Here is a 12085-nt window from a genome sequence, read left to right as displayed (position 1 = left end):
AGTTAGGAAACCAGCCAAGCATATGAATCACTGTGTCTCATACAGGAGGCATCAACAACAACAACAACGAAGATCTCAAAAGTTTTTTTAAAATCCGTTATTTTTGTATAAAAACATTATCGCTATTCACACGGGACGCTGATGTGTGTTAAAATGTATTGTTTGAGGTGCGATAGGTCGTAAGATCAATCAGCATGTCAGACTTTCTGACAAAATAATTTGAGGGTACGTAATAAAAACAAAACAGATCATAAGTACCTCTACTAGGTGGTTATGGGTTTGATATCTTTTGAAATTGGGCACTGCCTTTGATATAGCCGATGTATTTTTCGTGCTGGGGTGTCGTTAAACATTCATTCATTCATTCATTCATTCATTCATTCATATACTTTGACAAATGTTAAACACCAGTTCACTTACTATAATCTTTCTAAAACAAATTTTTAAAATCCATTAATTGTCAATATTTTAGGATACGTAATTTTACTCTTGGTACCCTCTGGCAGAAACTCTGCATGCATCGTTGAATAGACCCATTCTGGGTTGAGATTTCTCCCACTTCAATCAGTGCTCGAGGACAGGTATATTATATTAACGGATGTGATATATGTTATGTCGACTGTGCATAACTGTATATAAAAATCCCTGGCTTCTAATCTGTAAGAGTAGAATCTAGAGATTATTATACGAGCTCGTGTGTCGTACTGATTTTACGAAACGAGCATCAGGATTTTTGAATTCTTATTTTTATTATTGTTATTTTCTTTATGAATAACCAGCCACAACTAGAAGGAGTCAACGAAATGACGTCATATTAGATATATATATATATATATATATATATATATATATATATATATATATATATATATATATTATTATTATTATTATTATTATTATATTACAGTCTGAGCTAGGACTTGAGAACCAACGTCATGTTATGACGTCGCTTCCCAAAATTACGTCATTACATTTGTTATTACACGTGTGCTTCGTATGATTATTATTAACTCGGTTATGTTGAACCATATGGATAATAAATATGCATAAGGGTAGAAAACGGGTTGAGGACAGAGGGACATTGGCTACAGACATCGACAGTTTTCGTTATATGTGATAAAATATCAGGGTTCTGTGTTTTGGCAGCCATCTTAAATCTTTCAAAATGCTCAATGGTGCCAAGTTTGCACCCCTCGGATCCTTAACCAGTACCTTCCAAAGATGCAAAAAAACACTACTAACAATTATTGTGGGTACCGAACTGCAAGGTTTAGTGCCCTGGCAAACAGACTACTTTGAAGATAATGCATTAGCCTCCTCCCCCAGTTGCAAAATAATTTAACATATAGCTGCCCGTCTCTCCCCAAGTTGCTGCCATCTCCATACGTCTATACTGTGGTCGGGTTTCTTCTCTCCTCGTTTTGACCATATGTTGCAATTACCACCAAAAACTAAAAATTCTGCGGTGGTGTTCCCAATATTTTATTTGTGAAACTAAATAACACAGTTTAATTATTATCAGTGGAGTCTCATTCCCTTCTGTGTCTAAATAGAACTCATTTTATTATGCATTGTTTTAACTTTGTAACAAAAAAAAAGCATGTAAATTTAGCAAAACACGTTTGTTTAACGTTTGAGACGACCCCCTTCGATATATGTCCGGTGTGTGTCGAACATTTCCGACGAAACAGTCTGTGGTGCGCTTTACAAACCCATCGACACATCCGGGTCTGTAGATGTGTGTGAAACTATTAAACAACGAGACAAGATAAAAGAGAAAATAGTTTTAAAACATAGCAGTATATAATTATACTGCCCACTAGTATTTGACACCAAATAATCAGTCTACTTGTCATAACACAGAATGATATCTGTAGTGTGGATTGTACAGTCTTTAGTGGGGTGGGGACGGGATGTAGCCCAGTGGTAAAGCGCTCGCTTGATGCGCGGTCGGTCTAGGGTCGATCCATTAGGCTATTTCTCGCCACAGCCAGTGTACCACGGCTGGTATTTCAAAGGCCGTGGTATGTGCTATTCTGTCTGTGAGATGGTGCATATAAAAGATCCCTTGCTACTAATGGAAAAATGTAGCGGGTTTCCTCTCTATGACTGTGTTAAAATGACCATATGTTTGACATCCAATAGCCGATGATTAATAAATCAATGTGCTCTAGTGGTGTCGTTAAACAAAACAAACTTTAACTTTAGTGGGGTGTGTGTGGAGTGGGCACAAGCCTGATGTTTATTTTTGTATAGAGCAGGACAGAAAACAAATCCCACATACTTTTTCATCCTCAAGTGGGGTCCCCTGCACAGGGCCCCTCCCCGGTTCTATAAACAATAATTATGCAATCATACATGTGTCTATTCGACCCTCCTATGGCCCATTGGGCTATTTCTCGTGAAAGCCAGTACACCACGACTGGTATATCAAAGGCCGTGGTATATGCTATCTTGTCTGTGGGACGGTACATATAAAAGATCCCTTTCTGCCATTGAATGTTTGGTAGCGGGTTTCATCTTTAAGACTATTTGTAAGAATTACAAAATGTTTGACATCCAATAGTCGATGATATATAAATCAATGTGCTCTAGTGGAGTCGTTAAAATAAACTTAACTATGTGTCTATTCGGCTATACCTGCACACATTTGATATCAAATTACTAACCAATGCAATAACATTGTCAAAGGTTTACAACATATAAAATTAAATCACTTTTTTTTAAATTGTCCATTTCAAGTTTATTTTGGCATAAAATATGATCATACGAAATGGGCAATCTAATGGGGATAAAGACAATCAACAAATGCCACCTTTATCGTATCTGGTTGAATTGTAAAGCAAGAATATACTGCCCCAGTCATTGTATGGAAGTTTGTGTCTTGGGTTACCATGAGATCTGGCACTGTTTAATATTTGGATCAAGAATCATATTCACTAATGATAGCAATGCACAGGGGATGATATTGTTTACCTGTTCCACACTTGCCGTATTGAATGAATGGCTATGACAGAAACATTATTTCCAAATTATTACACCCCTCAGCCACTAGATATACCGGGATGGTTTTGAATTTCTATTGATTTTCAGGAGCGGATTAAAGGTTTTCAAGTCAGTACTCGCACTTTTCTACACATGATTGCCTAACTGCATGCAACGTGGCATGTTAGTATCACATTTGGCACTGTTATATTCTAACTCTATTATGTAAGGAATCTGAAATTTATACAAGTGAATATTTTAGCATTTTTAAAGTTGCATGACTGAAATTACCAACAAAATACTTCACACCACCACTTCCTTAAAACCCCCACAAAACAACACCCCCCCCAACGAAACAAAATCCCAGCAAAACAAATTGAACAAACAAACTACAAGAAACAAACTACAAGAAACAAACTACAATAAAAACAACAACATACAAACAAAACGTAATACATTTTGTTAAATAGTAAATAACCATCAACTCGATAATATATTTAAATGCTGTAATGAAAAAAAAACCGCCTAGAGATTGACCTCTTCAAAAATAACATATGGTTGGATCTAGTTTAATCGGTAGAGCGCTCGGCTGAGATGGTGTGATTTGTTTTTCCCCATCCCAACCGGTGGCTCGCGATTGGTATATCGAAGGCTGTGGTATGCGTCGTGGGGAAGAGCATATAAAAAGCTCCCTTGCTGCTAATGGAAAAGTGTACCAGGTTTCCCTTGAACACCACTAGTCAGAATTACCGAACAATAGTTGACATTAATGGCCGTTGATTAATAAATTAATATGTTCTAGTGGTGTCGTTAAACAAAACAAACTTTAGCTTTAACACACTTCTTTAGTATTTTACCGGCCTCAGTGGCGTCGTGGTTAGGCCATCGGTCAACAGGCTGGTAGGTACTGGGTTCGGATCCCAGTCGAGGCATGGGATTTATAATCCAGATACCGACTCCAAACCCTGAGTGAGTGCTCCGCAAGGCTCAGTGGGTAGGTGCAAACCACTTGCACCGATCAGTGATCCATAACTGGTTCAACAAAGGCCATGGTTTGTGCTATCCTGTCTGTGGGAAGCGCAAATAAAAGATCCCTTGCTGCTAACCGGAAAGAGTAGCCCATGAAGTAGCGACAGTGGGTTTCCTCTCAAAATCTGTGTGGTCCTTAACCATGTGTCTGACGCTATATAACCGTAAATAAAATGTGTTGAGTGCGTCGTTAAATAAAACATTTCCTTCCTTCCTTACTTCTTTAGTATTTTCTTCAACGCTTCAAAACATTCCTGGAAGTCTTTGTAGGAAATTCTCTCTGGGTGCTCTGTCGTACGTCTCTTTACGTCATCCACGTCATCAAAAGTGGATACTAGCATGATAGGTTTTAGTCTGCTTGTTTTGATTTAACGACACCACTGGAGAACACTGATTTATTTTAATCATCAGCTATTGGATGCCAAACATTTGTTAATTTTGACATATAATCTTTGAGCGGAAACCCGCTAATTTTTCCATCAGTTGCAAGGGATCTTTTATATGCACCATCCCACAGACAGGATAGCACATACCAAGCCCTTTGATATACCAGTCGTGGCGCGCTGGCTAGAACGAGTAATAGCCCAATGGGCCCACCGACGGGAATCGATCCCAAACCGACTGCATATCAAGCGAACGTTTTAACACTGGGCTACGTCCTGTCCGTTTTAGTCGGGAAAGAGAAAAGGGAAAAATGTTATATCCGACGCGAACTGGTTCTTTTCCCACAATTCCTTCATGAAGATCAGTGCAATTTTCAACTCTTTTTTTTATTTTTGATCAAAACTCTGAGAACCATTTATTCTCTAAGTACCCGAGACACACCAGACAACAGATGTAAGACAGATAAGGTTTGTTTGTTTATTCTCTAAGTACCCGAGACATACCAGACAACAGATGTAAGACAGATAAGGTTTGTTTGTTTGTTTATTCTCTAAGTACCCGAGACATACCAGACAACAGATGTAAGACAGTTGAGGTCTGTTTGTTTATTCTCTAAGTACCCGAGACACACCAGACAACAGATGTAAGACAGATAAGGTTTGTTTGTTTATTCTCTAAGTACCCGAGACATACCAGACAACAGATGTAAGACAGATAAGGTTTGTTTGTTTATTCTCTAAGTACCCGAGACACACCAGACAACAGATGTAAGACAGATAAGGTTTGTTTGTTTATTCTCTAAGTACCCGAGACACACCAGACAACAGATGTAAGACAGATAAGGTTTGTTTGTTTATTCTCTAAGTACCCGAGACACACCAGACAACAGATGTAAGACAGATAAGGTTGGTTTGTTTGTTTATTCTCTAAGTACCCGAGACATACCAGACAACAGATGTAAGACAGTTGAGGTCTGTTTGTTTATTCTCTAAGTACCCGAGACACACCAGACAACAGATGTAAGACAGATAAGGTTTGTTTGTTTATTCTCTAAGTACCCGAGACATACCAGACAACAGATGTAAGACAGATAAGGTTTGTTTGTTTATTCTCTAAGTACCCGAGACATACCAGACAACAGATGTAAGACAGATAAGGTTTGTTTGTTTATTCTCTAAGTACCCGAGACACACCAGACAACAGATGTAAGACAGATACGGTTTGTTTGTTTATTCTCTAAGTACCCGAGACATACCAGACAACAGATGTAAGACAGATAAGGTTTGTTTGTTTATTCTCTAAGTACCCGAGACATACCAGACAACAGATGTAAGACAGATAAGGTTTGTTTGTTTATTCTCTAAGTACCCGAGACACACCAGACAACAGATGTAAGACAGATAAGGTTTGTTTGTTTATTCTCTAAGTACCCGAGACACACCAGACAACAGATGTAAGACAGATAAGGTTTGTTTGTTTATTCTCTAAGTACCCGAGACATACCAGACAACAGATGTAAGACAGATAAGGTTGGTTTGTTTGTTTATTCTCTAAGTACCCGAGACATACCAGACAACAGATGTAAGACAGTTGAGGTCTGTTTGTTTATTCTCTAAGTACCCGAGACACACCAGACAACAGATGTAAGACAGATAAGGTTTGTTTGTTTATTCTCTAAGTATCCGAGACATACCAGACAACAGATGTAAGACAGATAAGGTTTGTTTGTTTATTCTCTAAGTACCCGAGACATACCAGACAACAGATGTAAGACAGATAAGGTTTGTTTGTTTATTCTCTAAGTACCCGAGACACACCAGACAACAGATGTAAGACAGATAAGGTTTGTTTGTTTATTCTCTAAGTACCCGAGACACACCAGACAACAGATGTAAGACAGATAAGGTTTGTTTGTTTATTCTCTAAGTACCCGAGACATACCAGACAACAGATGTAAGACAGATAAGGTTGGTTTGTTTGTTTATTCTCTAAGTACCCGAGACATACCAGACAACAGATGTAAGACAGTTGAGGTCTGTTTGTTTATTCTCTAAGTACCCGAGACACACCAGACAACAGATGTAAGACAGATAAGGTTTGTTTGTTTATTCTCTAAGTACCCGAGACATACCAGACAACAGATGTAAGACAGATAAGGTTTGTTTGTTTATTCTCTAAGTACCCGAGACATACCAGACAACAGATGTAAGACAGATAAGGTTTGTTTGTTTATTCTCTAAGTACCCGAGACACACCAGACAACAGATGTAAGACAGATAAGGTTTGTTTGTTTATTCTCTAAGTACCCGAGACACACCAGACAACAGATGTAAGACAGATAAGGTTTGTTTGTTTATTCTCTAAGTACCCGAGACACACCAGACAACAGATGTAAGACAGTTGAGGTTTGTTTGTTTATTCTCTAAGTACCCGAGACACACCAGACAACAGATGTAAGACAGTTGAGGTTTGTTTGTTTATTCTCTAAGTACCCGAGACACACCAGACAACAGATGTAAGACAGATAAGGTTTGTTTGTTTTACGACACCACCAGATCACACTGATTAATCAATCATCGGTTATTAGATTGTCAAACATTTGGTAATTCTGACACGTAGTCATCAAGGGAAACCCACTACAGTTTTCCATTAGCAGCAAGGGATCTTTTATATGCACTTTCCCACAGACAAGAAAACACATACCACGGTCTTTGACCAGTTGTGGTGTACTGGTTGTAAGGAGAAAACCCCAATGAGCTGAGTTGATCCACAGAGGTGGTTCGATCCTGCGACGCAAGCACCTCAGGCGAGCACTCAACTGACTGAGCTAAATCCCGCCCCTAGATGTAAGAGAGATGCTTTAGTTCGTAATAATTGTATAAGAACTTTGCGAACATATTATGACACCATATAAAAACATTAGGATTACATGTACTTGTAAATAACACGTCCCTGTTGATGCGAATAACATGTTATTCGAGCCTTTGTCCACAGTTATCTCGTACGATTAAATACTGTAATTCAGGAAATTAACTCGAACAGGATATTATTGCGAAAAACGTGTCTAAATGTAGCTCGCGATAACATCCTGTCGTGAATATATTGTGTCACATTTTTAAATATGAAAAACGAAAAAAACCTTTATAAACTTGCAGTGAAATACTTGCATTCTTGTTTTCTGAGGTTGATACTGCTTTCCCAAGCACTTATGACAAACAGGTTAAAATACGTTAAAACATATTACAAACAGATTAAAATACAGTATGTTATTGTTAAAAATATGTCACACTCAGTCAGTTGTCAGCAACTTGCGAGATTTTCTTTGCTCTTTGCGTCCTTATCACTAGCCAACACAATCCATCCAGTATTCTACAATCCTGATTAGAGTTAATCTATGTTAACCACCTGTGAAGAGTATGACTATTGTAAAGGTATCACTAGCCAACACAATGCATCCAGTATTCTACAATCCCGATTAGAGTTAATCTATGTTAACCACCTGTGAAGAGTATGACTATTGTAAAGGTATCACTAGCCAACACAATCCATCCAGTATTCTACACTCCTGATTAGAGTTAATCTATGTTAACCACCTGTGAAGAGTATGATTATTGTAAACGTATCAAAGGCATCAAAGTCATACAATGCACCAGAGGTAAACCCTCATCACAACCGTAATCGACCATATGGAACTGTTCAATTCTAGGGGAAACAGCAATCGATTAAAATCAGCTCCTCTGGTTAATAAATATTACCAGTGGATCTAACAGCATCCCGTTGGAGCTCATGTCCAGTTGACCTTTCATTCGACCAATCAAAAGCTTACATGCAGAATCAGGCCAGCAATTTGAAAAGAATTTGAAAACATTCGGAAAATGCCGAGGGTATACGAAATGCTTCGGTGAATTACGAATTATGCCTATTGCTTGATTGCTTTAGCGACAATCTAACTGAATCGTAGCGGCTATATGAACCACGGCCGTACTGCGTATATAAATTTAATTCAAAACGGTTACGATTATTATTTAATCCCGTTGCCACAGAAATGAATGAATGTTCGGCCATGCAATTAAAAATGTTCCAAGGCTTTAAACTTTATTTTCATAATATGTTAAAGAAAAACAGACCCCATAAAATAAATAATATGGTGGTATATTTAGGACACACATATTGTTTTCTTACTTTTAAAGATTTTGAACTTCGACTTATATTTCGAAATATGGACTTGTTTTGTCGAGTTATTATCTTGAAATGTTAACATCCATACAATATGCATTACCATTGTAAGGCAATGATTCAAAGCTTCCCAACATTGACCGTGTCTGTTTTTGCTTTGGAACAATAATATATATATATATATATATATATATATATATATATATATATATATATATATATATATTTAAATATTTAAATAAAATAATAATAATAATTTAAGCAAAGATAATATATATATATATATATATATTTAAATAAAATAATAATAATAATTTAAACAAAGATACATTGGCATCAGAATGGTGAAAACGCATGTGTGTTTTAATATAGAAAGTGTGAAGCTTTATGGGATGGTATGAAGATAGTTATTGTTGATGGTTGTGGGGCATATCGTGGATGTTGAATAGCATGAAACATGATTTGATGACATCTCACGCACACTGTGCTGACTATAATTGATTTTTGAAATTTAAGCAATAAAATTTATTGGAACTTCAGTGAACAAATTGTAGCACTACAATATGTTAGAACTTTTATTAAAACGTCAGTACAACCGATCTTGTGTATTTCAAAGGATGAAGTACCTTACAAATCGACTTACAACACCATCTCCAACATTACTAATTAAACATAAACTGACCTTTTGATGATGATGATAACTAGTTTAACGTGCCCATATACCACTAGGGTTTCGAACACGCCCATCCCGAGTCCGACCTCCGATAAGATCGGTGGCCTGACTCGGGATGGAGGGGGGGGGGGGGGGGGGGGGTTGAAAATGGGCAGAATTTTGAAAATAGCAATTAGTAAAAACGTTAATAGAATAAATAAAAAAAGAAAAAGGTTACAAGCCAAAAATAAAAAAGAATTGACTGCTCGGCCGAATATTTATATAATTTGGAGCATTTTAGAAGGACAGTCCAAAATTAAATAAGAGAAAGAAGAGAGGATCGGACTATTTAATACTATTACAAAAAAGAAGTAATTTCGACATAAAATTTTGAACGCAGATCTAAACGTTTGAAGTCCGATCGATATGTCCACGCGAGTGGCCTCGTTAAGGCCGTTTGGGTGCACAGCTTAAAGGGACGAGATGGGTTGCATCCCGTCAAGAAAACCCCTAGATTGACAGTCGATAGACGTTGAAGGTGTAGTGCTGTGCTGAAATACAGATCTTGAGAAGCCGGATCCGTCTGAACGAGTAGAGTATCAGACTAGGGTATAGTCCAGTCGTCATGGGTTGGTATAGTGGTGCGGACGGGCCCGACTCCGGAGGATACGAGATGGTATCATTATAAAGCAATGTAAAGTCTAGAAAAAGAGTAGTAGGGGCCGACCCCGCTTCCTATTTCTTCTTAGAGTGGGGCGGTCAATCTTCCAGTGCTGGTAGGACAGGCTCGGACATGTAGAGACTAAACGCGAACAAAAGTGGCGTTCTGCAGAATGGTCGTCATACGAGTCACGAAAAAACAAGTCAACATAGTCAGACGGAGAAATGACGTGGAGGCGAGGAATCTCGCTGAAAAAAGAATCCAACCTGGTGGTGCAGACTGTCGAAACGAGAAGCGTTCCAGCGTTCAATCAGTTCCAATGGCCGCATACATCCCAGTAGAAAACTTCATTTCGCTGACAAAAACTACGAAATGAAGGACCCCCAAGTCGAGCACACGAAAGCACGTGCAGTGTGCACAAGCGAAACAAACACGTCTTACCGCGTGGAGCTCCAGACTGGGAATGTGACCTTTTGACTGTGACTAATGGGGGGAGCTATGGCATTGTCAAAACATCCATTTGACTCGACCATGACAATGTGCAAAGATACAAACATGAAACCGCTAATGGTTGTCGTTCAAATTTGACAATAACGGTACTTCTCTGAACAATATAGAAGCAAGAAATTAACCGCAGATCTCTGAAAGAGTTTGCGATCCCTTATATCAATGCTAATGCGTGGTAGGCCTAGGATCGATCCCCATCGGTGGGCCAATTGGGCTAGTTGTCGTTCCAGCCAGTGCACCACAACTGATATATCAAAGGCCGTGGTATGTGTTATCATATCTGTTGAATGGTGCATATAAAATATCTCTTACTACTAATGGAAAAAAACGTGGCGGGTTTCCTCTGTAAAACTATATTTTAAAATTACCAAATGTTTGACATTCAATAGCCGATGATTAAGACATCAATTTGCTCTTGAAACAAACTTTATGCTAATGCCTATGTAATACATATTGACTTAACGTTTTTTAAATATTAACTACGAGTATAACATACATAGTTAATATAAAATTAAGTTTACTGTGTATTTCTCTGCATAATCAACGTAAAATATTTGTTCCGCCAGTCTTCGATGCTGTTTCCTATTGAATATAGCTCTTAATATTATTACTGATCTAAAGTAATATATTATAATTTGCAACCAATGAACATAAACATCTCTGGGGCCAATTCATAAAGGTCTCTTAGGCTCTGCTAGACAACAAAGCATCCTCTTTGCATGTCTTTTAGCACTGCACTGCAAATTTGCGAGAGTTTAGTGAATTAGGCCCCAGATCAACAATTGACCTGTTTCCGAATATTAGTAACTTAGTATGTCAAACGGAAGGATAAACTTAGCATCGTTGATTTTCAAGAGCGTTGTTTGAATACAGCATTGTGAAGACTTTCCTACAATCATTATAGAAAATTGATTTCATTGTTCAAATGAGTCCATAGGAATGCTTCCCTAAAATACGATTGTAAATCTATGTATGATGTGGTTTAAAGAAGAAACCCCCAGGAATTCTTCCCTATTATGTAAATCATTACATAAATTTGGCAATCAGTAATAATAATAATAATAATAATAATAATAATAATAATAACGACAACAATAATAATGATAATAATAATAAATGAAAATATGATCATTTTAATATACGAGTACTAAAATCATATCTATATAGTTAAAAATACTAAAATGTTAAACATGAAACAAATAGACATACCCATCAAAACATCGCAACCTTTTCTACGAGAAACAAAACAAAGCAAAACAAAACAAACAAAATGAGAAATATTTGTTTAGTTGGATTCTGTAGAAAGGAGAATTCATTGAAGCACGATGATCAATTTACCATTTGGTGTTCTTCTTCTTTACTCGAGGGGGCGGGATGAAGCCCAGTGGTAAAGCGCTCGCTTGATGCGCGGTCAGTGTTGGATCGATCCGCATCGGTGAGCACATTGGGTTATTTCTCGCTCCAGCCAGTGCACCACGACTGGTATATCAAAGGCCGTGGTATGTGTTATTCTGCCTGTGCCACTATGGGATGGTGCATATAAAAGATCCCTTGCTGCTAATCGAAAAGAGTAGCCCATGAAGTGCCGACAGCGGGTTTCCTCTCTCTATATCTGTGTGGTCCTTAACCAAAAATTATGTTCGACTCCATAATAATAATAATAAATGTCCATATAACCGTAAATAAAATGT

This window comes from Gigantopelta aegis, chromosome 9, assembly GCF_016097555.1.
Source record: "Gigantopelta aegis isolate Gae_Host chromosome 9, Gae_host_genome, whole genome shotgun sequence".
Lineage (NCBI taxonomy): Eukaryota > Metazoa > Mollusca > Gastropoda > Neomphalida > Peltospiridae > Gigantopelta > Gigantopelta aegis.
Note: the sequence above shows the minus strand (reverse complement) of the source record.